The 10,192-nt window shown below is 40.1% G+C and overlaps 1 protein-coding gene across 1 annotated transcript in view; it reads right to left on the reverse strand.

Annotated features, from left to right (window-relative positions):
- The window catches only part of rarga (retinoic acid receptor gamma a), a 93,535-nt gene extending 92,871 nt beyond the window's left edge, over positions 1 to 664 (reverse strand). Inside the window, exon 1 of the mRNA XM_022677083.2 lies at positions 548 to 664. The gene's annotated coding sequence lies outside the window, so the exon portion shown is untranslated. The remainder of the gene's footprint in view (positions 1 to 547) is intronic.
- Between the last annotated feature and the right edge of the window lie 9,528 nt (positions 665 to 10,192).

The following is a 10,192-nucleotide window of genomic DNA, read 5'->3' on the forward strand; positions in this document are numbered from 1 at the left end:
ATACAATAAATATAGTGAAATGAATGTTTGTCTGGTTTATGTTTCTTGGAAAAATGAAACTGTGGTGACTAATAGACACAAACACACACATACACACATTAAATATATTCACACACACTTTACACACACACTTATATGCACACACACACTCTAAAACTCTTAAAAGAGTGTATAGAATCAAAGGGTGGAAAGTTGCAGTTGAGACTCAACACAACACAACCAAGAGTCTGGTGGAAAGTGGTGGAAACTCTCTTCCCCCTCTCTCTCTCTCTCTTTCTCTTTCTCTTTCTCTCTCTCTCATATCTGTCTTTAATTAAGGCTGTCAAGAGGATCCGTTCAGTTCCGTTTCGCTCACAGATAAAAGCCAACAAAAGAAAAGCCCTTTCCTTTCTGTCTTTCTTTCTTTCTTTTTTAGAGCGATCTTTCTCTCTCTCTCTCTCTCTGTCTCTGAGAAGAAAGAAAAGAGGAAGTCTGAGAAGAGGAAAAAAAGAAGGAGGGAAAACAAATGAAGACATTGTTTGGAGAGTTTCCTCAGAGCTGAACTCACCCTCTCGCGCAGCGGAGTTTCACTGACTGGTTGCACTCTTTTCCCCAGCTCTCGCGCTCTCTCTCGCTCTATCGCTCTCTCCAGCCTCTCGCGCTCACACTCCAGAGTCCCTTTGGCTGCTGAGACACGGCAGCGATCGACTCATTCCACTCTTTTTTTTCTCTCTCTCTCTCTCTTTCTTTCTTTCTCTTTCTTCCTACCACCCTACCTCCCTCCCTCTCTCGTTTCTCCCTCCCTCCCTCTCTCAGTCTCTCTCAGTCTCTCTCTATCTCTCTCTCTTTCCACAGACACACTCTCTCCATGTCTCTCAGTAAGAAATAATTACTCTGTGTGATTCATAAACGCTGCCGGGGTCACGCGACCCAACACTTCAAATATACACCACATTTTTTACTTTTTACTTTTCTTTTTTTTCTTTCTTTCTGTCTTTCCACAACACACACACACACACACATACACACGAAATGCCTCGGGGGAGAAAAGTAGAAGGAAAGAGAGGCGCGCTAAAGTTTTCTCTTCTATTTTCTGTAAACTTTCTGCTTTCTGCTTTTAATTCTCCCTCTCTCCCTCCTTCCTTTTTTCTTGCTCCCTCCTGTTTTATTTCTTCACCTCCTTCTTCTCTCGGATCCTCTCGGATCACTCCCTCTCTTGGAGAAACTGACAAACACCGAACGCTGAACAATGCAGCGGTTTGATCGCGGCAATAAGGAACTCATTTAGAAAAGTGCTGGACGCAGCCGTGGCCGACCCTCAGGGTTTTCGCTCCCTCCTTCACGCGATTCCATAACACTGAGCCGACAAAACACACGGGCTACAAACAAAACAACCAGAGCAACTGAGGTGAAATAGGGTATAGAGAAAATGTACTGACATACTGGGCAGTGATGGTTATAGAGGGGGACAATGGGGGGCAAGTGCCCCTCTCACAACATGCTCGGATCCCCAATCGCCTGTAGGGCGCTTGCCAGGCTATGCCGTAAAACAACGCATTGACTTTACGCAGAAGTATAAACATAGGCAGCTGCATAGGGCGAACGCACAGGTTGTGTCGTAGACAACACCTTTACTCAAAGCAGCTGCGTAGGACGCTCGCACAGGCTATGCTGTAAAAAACATTTAAATCAAGGCAGAGGAATAAATGTGAGGAACTACATAGGGCGCTTGCACAGGCTACGTCGTAGACAAAACTTTGACTCAACGCAGAACTAAAAATCTGGGTGGCTGTGTAGGGCGCTCGCACAGGCTACACTATAATAGACAACACTTTGACCCCATGCAGAAGTATAATTGTGGGTAGCTGCATAGGGCGCTCGCACAGGCTACTCCGTAAACAATGCGCTGACTCAAGGTAGAAGCATAAACATAAGCAGCTGCGTAATTCTCCTGATTTGATTCTGTATATGAAAAAACACCCCCTGTTTTCAAAAGAAAGCCCTTAATGACCCCCTAAAGATGTTAAAGATGTGATTAATTAGCAACAATAAAAGAACTTGCACAAATTCAGAATAAATAAGTGCTAGATAACCATGATGCAGTGTATTCTTACAGACTTACATAAAGTTTAAGCTGAGAGAAGAAGTAGTCCCTACAGAGGTGGTAAAAAAAATAGGTGTGTTCCTGTTTATAGGCCACTTTCTGACACATCTAGACTGTTGTAATCAGAAACGAGCCCAAAATTCAGTCTTGGTATAGTGGTTGTGTCAGTACACTCCTGTGATACAGCATTACAGTTAAAAAGTACAAATCAATACAAAAGTATAAATGTGAGCAGTTGCATAGGGCGCTCGCACAGGCTACACTGTAGACAACACCTTGACGCAAAGCAGAAGTTTAGACCTGTTGCAACAAGGCAAGAAAACCAATTGCCTAGCTAAAGACCCAAAGACAATGACTGGTTATAAATTAAATGCAATGACAAACTGTGTGAGCGCCCCTTTAAATTAAATAACAACATTGTTTTCATTATTACCCTCAAGGGGGCGCCGCCTTCCACTAGTTACTCACAGTAGCCAGAGCCAGGTTCATCATTCTTGCAGCCGGCAAAATATGAAACATTAGCAATCCATTTTGCTTGGGACTCCCAACTGCATTAAAACAGCCCCTGGTTGATCATGAATTATTATCACAGGGGATGGCTTGGGAATGCCCAGACCTGTATAAGTTGTGAGGTGTTATCTTGTTGTTTATCTGCCTAGAATTGTACGTGCAAACAAGAGACTCTTGGGAATGATACTAGTGTGTTTTTTTTTACCATATAAATCATATAAATATACCATCTAAAAGTTTGCAGAATTATTATCATTGTCAATCCAGATTCAGTATCATTATGGGTCACACCATTTCCCTACCAGACACTCCCTAGTTTCACAGTTACAGAGTTTCTGTACAACAGCCATTTATGCAGAATAAAGTATGGAAATGATTAATCATAGTACTGTGCAAAGCTTAACACTTACACTTTTTAATTTATTATATTCCTTCTCAAACTAATTAATTGACAACAGTTAGGACATTATTAATCAGTAATGAAGAAAAGGTGTATAAAACATTGAAACTACATAGTAAACCATGGCAATCAAGTGATTATCATCTTAAATTTGTGGGTTTCTTTGGTTTCTTGAGAGTGCTGTTTGGAGTGTGCCTCTAAAAAATCTCAGTTTAATGGGCGATGTATCCCTAACACTTCCCAAGCCTTCCAATTCAGCCTAACAAAAAGATCAACATAAGCTGCCTTTAAGGGGACATCTCTTTCTGAGTAAAGTCCATCCATTTTTTTTCCCATGCTAAACCACATGCTGCACACAGAGGTTGTGTCGCCATCCAACCATTAAACTATTCAGTAGAGTTTATTCTCTTGTTATACAAGAATCTTTAATAAAGAGCCCTTAAACAACACCATTTAAATTATTGAACTAGCAATGATCAGATTAATTTGCACAAATCAGAATACGTGCTAGATAAGTGAGGTTTCATAAGTGCATTCTTCAGCGCAGTCTTACAGATATACACAGAGTTTAAGCTGAGAGTACAGGAAGTCCCCACAGAGGTGGTAGAAAGGGTGTGCCTGTATATATGCCACTTTCAGTTTGAGCTCATATGGTTTAGATCTGCGCTGGGTGTAGATCGTGCTAGATCTTGCTTGTGTCAAAAAGAGAGAGAGAAAGAGAGAGAGCACTGTGATGGGCTGTTTGTGGTTCTGGGTGTGTGCCCCTGGCAGTTCCTGAATCTGAAGTCCTGAAATGGTTTTGGTTCAAAAACACCCCAAAAACCTCATTGCAGAAAGACACACCTTAGCTAGTTCCACTTTCACTGTGCCACCTCTTACCTCTCAGCTCTCAGATCAGGAGGATCATGGAGAGTTAATGGGCATATCTTTGTCTCCCAACCTCAACAGACCATGAGACGAAGGCCGAAGATTCACAGAATGAAGATTCGCACATGAAAAGCTTCAAATCATGTAAGCAAATAAATAAATAATGTTTTAAAGCCAAATTTAATTGAATTAACACTCAAAAAACACGAGTTAAGTAAGCGGCCTAGAGTGCTGCCACTGTGATCGGGAGATCACTGGTTTGAATCCTGGTTATGTAGCTTGCCATCAGCAGCCAGAGCCCCGAGAGAGCACAGTTGGTCTTTCTCTCTCTCTGGGTGGGTAGAGTAGATGGCACCTCATCATTGCCATTTAAACATTTACTCCTGGCCTGTAGGGGGAGCCTCATTAGAAAACCAACCTGAAACTGAAGCTTTATGTTAATGCTGTCAAGGAGCGGCATCAACTTCTATGGGATTGGAGACATCTGAAGATTTCCAGATCTCTTCCATTAATTGCACATTGCACCAGTAAGAGCAGAGTGTGAAGGTTCAATTAGCAGGGTAAGAGCACAGTTCTGCTCTTAATATTAAAATATTGCAATGCACACAACATTATGGGAGACATACCAGAGTTCAAAAGAGGACAAATTGTTGGTGCACGTCTTGCTGGAGCATCTGTGACCAAGACAGCAAGTCTTTGTGATGCATCAAGAGCCACGGTATCCAGGGTAATGTCTGCATACCACCAAGAAGGACCAACCACATCCAACAGGATTAACTGTGGACGCTGTAAGAGGAAGCTGTCTGAAAGGGATGTTCGGGTGCTAACCCGGATTGTATCCAAAAAACATAAAACCACGGCTGATCAAATCACGCAGAATTCAATGTGCACCTCAACTCTCCTGTTTCCAACAGAACTGTCCGTCACCACAATCAATTACTGTGCTCTAAATCCAGGTGTTTCAGTTTCATTGTCCGAACCCCTGTAGTTGAGCTAAAGATTACTTTAGTCAACCTTGGTCAAACACTACAGAGTTCATAAAGAGATTCATAAAGGCCGCTTAAAACTGTACTGTCCAGAACGGAAGCTTTTTATGAACCATGTCCAAAAACAGCATCAACTTCTCTGGGCTTGGAGGCTTCTGGGAAATCCAATGAACACAATCTGCCCAATGAATACAGTCAATCATTGAAGAGATGTCTGTTTCTTTCGGTTTTTACGAGTAGACTGTGGTTAACAACTAGCGGAAACCTTATAGAAAACTTTTAGCATCAACGCACACTGCCGGCCTGAGTCACACTTTTGGAACCACACTGAGGTGTTAGGTCCATTTGAGATTATTTAGTAGCTCAGTGCGGTTTGAGGTAAATGTGTAAAGTTTTACACCCGCATGCTGCATGATGATAACTACTGCTACCAGGCTACAGTAGCCCTTTAGCTCTAGTGCAAATCTAAAAAAATTAAAAAAAAAAATTAAAAAGCAGTAGAAGAAGTCTTTTGGGGTTCACTACTTTTTTTTTTTTTTTCATAAAAAAAAATTATCAGAATAATAGTAATCATAATAACGATAAATATTTAAAATAAAAATATGTAAAGCATGTTAATGGATATAAGCAATATAAAATATAAGTAACATATTTGCTTTAGAAAAAGATGTTTTAAGTTTAAGTTTAAGTAAAAGATTGAGTGCGCATCTAAACCGTGTATTATGGTACGCGCTTGCACAGCAGAGCTGGGGGGGAAAGCTGCGCTCGCTTCTCCTGCAGAGATCTGTATAGAACAGTATACAATTCTATACAATACAAATAAAATAAATCTGAATTCAGGTTAAATACACTATATATGTTGTGAACACTACGCCATGTATAGACTGCAATTTAAAGTCGTATTAAAGAAGATAAGCTGTAGATAAACTGTTAGCGAATGACGTGTACCAATGACGTAAAAAAAAACACTTTCCATAATTTTATTCATGAAAGTTGTAGGAATTTTTTGGAGTAATGGAACGGCAAAATTAGAAAAATTGAAAAATATACCTATTTGGTTTTATATAGAGCAGAGTTTAGGGTCCTATAAAATATAAATATTTAAGAGTTCTCATATCACACCAATAAATTCATGAATATCTCGTTCTTGTGCATTTTGAAAAAAAATGATGAGTTTCTTTGATTTTACCAAATTGAAAACCTCTGATATATAATCAATATAATCAGATGGATGATCACAAGCTGATCATCAAACCACCAAACTGAACTGCTTGAATTTTTGCACCAGGAGTAAAGCAGCATAAAGTTACCCAAAAGCAGTGTGTAAGACTGGTGGAGGAGGAGAACATGATGCCAAGATGCATGAAATTAAAACTGTGATTAAAAACCAACCAGGGTTATTCCACCAAATATTGATGATGTATGAACTCTTAAAACTTGAATATGAATATGAACAAGTAACTTAAGTAAGTTGAGTATTTTTTAGAAATATCCACTTTTATGTAAAACAGACTTAATTCACTACTTTGTCCAACAAATTAGACACGTTCTATCACAGCATCCAGTAGAAACCACTATATTGGCTATATCAGAGAGGAAATATAATAATGAATTCAATGCAATTCTGTAATGAACTGACTCACACAGTGTGATGTAATATCATTAGCAGTGTGTTTCTTCCTGTGGCGCAGAGTCGAGTGTAATTTTAGAGTAGTTTTATTCTTATCTTACAGTAAAGAGCTCTTCATTTTAAAGCCCAACAGCAGATCAGTGTTGGTAGACACTCAGAATTTAAGTCATGATATCGAGTCTTGCAAAGAACAGGACTGTATTTATATTAAGATATAAATATAAAACTGATCTTAACTATATTTAACTAAACACTTACATCATATTACACTTTACATCATGTTCTATACTGACACAAACAGTTCATATCATATTAATATATATGACACAGTTATTGTACTGAATGCAGTGGCAGGAGCGGCAGGGCGGCAGCAGCAGGGCGGCCACAGCGTGGCTGGCATCAGGTCTCTGAACATAGTCAACAGGAAGTGGTCGCCTGAGCCACACTTCACAGCAAGTTTGCTATTTTCAACACTGCGCTGTTGGTAGAGTGCTTTAGGAGCTTTAGTCAGATACAACATTTTCTAAGCTTTATTGTATAAAACTGCAGATTTAAAGCTTATTTCCTTTTTTAAATCTTTTCTTTTTTATAGTTTCTGCTTTTTTTCCTTATGCATCATTTTTATTAAAGGAGAACTCTGGTGTAAAATTGACTTTTGTTGTAGTAAAACATGATAAAAAGTTCTTATCTTTGATGAAAAGCACACCTCCGTTCTCCCACAGCGTTCAGAGATACAGAAATTTTAACAGTTTCTCCAAACACCCTTCAGACTGGGCGATACGGGGCATAATTTACCCTGATAAATCACTTTTTACACCGTTATCCAGCTCAAAGTAGCTCCACACCTCTTTACTAGAATCCGGAGAGCCTTTAAACATTTAAAACGAGGCATTAATAATTTTTTCCTCCTATAGAGCCCTTGGGCAAGACTCCTAACACTACATCATTAACACACCTTAAGTCCAAGTGCTCCATCGGTCTAAAGCGATGCTACTCTGATTAATGGTTGGAGATCGTTGGTTCGAATCCCGGTCATGCAGCTTGATATCAGCCATCAGTTGCCAGAGCCCCGAGAGAGCACAGTTGGCCTTGCTGTTTCCCTCTGGGTGGGTACAGTACAGTAGATGGCGCTCTTCTCTTTCCCCTCATCACTCCTAGGGTGATGTGGATCAGCACAAGGCTGCGTCTGTGTGCTGATGTATCAGAACCACCAGAGTCGCTGCGCTTTCCTTAAAGTGTCCTGTTAACGCTGTGATGCTAATCAGCAATTTATGTATTTGAAAAGAGGCGGAGTCTCACTTGTCTCACATGTGCTGGTGTTGGGGGGGGGGGGGGGTTGGGGGGCATCACTAGTGATAGAGGGAGTCCTAATGAGTGGGTTGGGTAATTGGCCCCTTGTAAATTGGGGAGAAAATAGGATAAAGATTTTTTTTTCAACCAGGAGTAAAGCAGCATAAAGTTATCCAAAAGCAGTGTGTAAGACTGGTGGAGGAGAACATGATGCCAAGATGCATGAAAAAAAACTGTGATTAAAAACCACCAGGGTTATTCTACCAAATATTGATTTCTGATCTCTTAAAATCTCTTTATGAATATGAACTTGTTTTCTTTGCATTATTTGAGATCTGAAAGCTGAAGGCCATTTCTCATTTTCTGTAAATAAATGCTCTAAATGAGAATATTTTTATTTGGAATTTGGGAGAAATGTTGTCTGTAGTTTATAGAATAAAACAACAATGTTCATTTTACTCAAACATAAACCTATAAATAGCAAAACCAGAGAAACTGATTCTATTACTATATTACTATAAATATATTATCCCCATGTAAATGAGCACAATTATATCTACACTGTGCGTGAGTGTGTGTGTGTGTGTGAGTGAGTGTCAGTAGCAGTAGAGCAGTAGAAAGGTCAGAGGTCAGCAGTGTTTGTGTTTCGGAGTCAGTGGAGTGTGCTGGAGATTTATGATCCATGTGTCTGGGAGGCAGCAGAGTGCAGGATAATGAAGACAGATCAGACCGCTATCTCTAAGCGCCCCCTCCCTTACTCTCTCTCTCTCTCTGTCTACCTCTCGCGCCTCTCTATCTCTCCACCTCAGAGTGTCCGAACCCTCTGTTACTCTGCTACATATTTGTGATTAGGGCCACCATGTTTACTCGATGTACTCTAAATGGGTTCTATCTTACAGCCTGTGAAAGGTGTGTTGTGATGCTCAATGCTATCTTACACCCCAGCAACAGTCTATTTTCACTCCTCCCTCCTGCCTGGTTTAAACAGCAGCAGAGCTTCTGAATATATCTACACTGATGGGCGTGGTGTTCTGGAAATGAGGTGTGTTCAGGTACATTTCTGGAGTTTTATCTTGTTTATCTTGGTAAAAGAAAAAATACACAGGAGCTCCACTGACTGAATAAAACCTAGACAGACACCAACAGTCAGACATTCATTGCTATCTTGTCAGCAGCACAAATCCAACTTTTATATCCACAATAAATGAGAAGTGTTTGTTGGTCACGTCCAGGTAGCTGCACTGTTAAAATAGCAATCCACCAAAGTCAGAGCACACCTGGTGGGAATAATGAGCAAGAGACGCTCTGATTGGTTTATTTTTCTAACCACACCCATGATTATTTAAAATAATTAGTACATGCCTTCTTCTTTGTGTTTTAAGCCACGCAAGGTGTACTTTTCCTGTCGTTATGATAGCAAAGACACACTGACACTCTCTAAATCAAGCTGTACAGTGCACGGTTGTGGGCTCGCTAAATAATAAATCACTGAAACAAGGCCCTAAGACTTGATTCTAATATACTATATAATTGAGGTGATTCACATTCACCTAAATTAATTATCAAAGTAAGGATTAGTTGCTAATCTACAGGATAAGGCATATTATCATTGAATATAAAAAAACACTGCTTATTTGGTGACCTTTCTTAGTACATGCCTTAGTACATACTTGTCCCGTCGTTATGATAGCAAAGACTCCTAACTAAATCAAGCTGCACAGTGCACAGTTGTCCTATAGTTGTTGCAGTTCCGCATTTTTCATACTCTTGGTGTTGGGTTCTTAGTATATGCCTTTTGCGTGTTTTAAGCCAAGCAAGAAGTACTTTTCTCGTAGTTATGATAGCAAAGACACTCTTGGTGTTGGGTTGGAGGGTGGATAAGGGTCTCCACCAAGCTGGAATTTTAAGAGAGAACCACTGCTTATATGGTGACCTTTCTTAGTACATGGCTTTGGCACGTTTCAAGCCACACAAGATACACTTTTCCCGTCGTTATGATAGCAAAGACACAGTGACATGCCCTAAATCAAGCTGCACAGTACACAGTTGTCCTATAGGAATTATTTATGGGGGTTGTTGCAGTTATCTTGGTGTTGGGTTCTTAGTATATGCCTTTTGCATGTTTTAAGCCAAGCAAGTAGTACTTTTCCCGTCATTACGATAGCAAAGACACTCTTGGTGTTGGGTAGGAGGGTGGGTAAGGGTCTTCACCAAGCCGCCATGTTATAAGGGAACCACTGCTTATTTGGTGACCTTTCTTGTTCTCTCCTGATCAAAATAAAGTTTCTTCAGCAGCACTATAACCCCTATTGACACTAAAACACTACAAATAACAGTGTTTTGCTGACAGTAACGAGTGACATTAAACTGCTCTTTCTATTTTTATCATCTATGCCACTGTTTCTGTTTCTGCTCTGGCCTCTGGT

The sequence above is a fragment of the Astyanax mexicanus genome, chromosome 13, assembly GCF_023375975.1.
Source record: "Astyanax mexicanus isolate ESR-SI-001 chromosome 13, AstMex3_surface, whole genome shotgun sequence".
Taxonomy (NCBI): Eukaryota; Metazoa; Chordata; class Actinopteri; order Characiformes; family Acestrorhamphidae; genus Astyanax; species Astyanax mexicanus.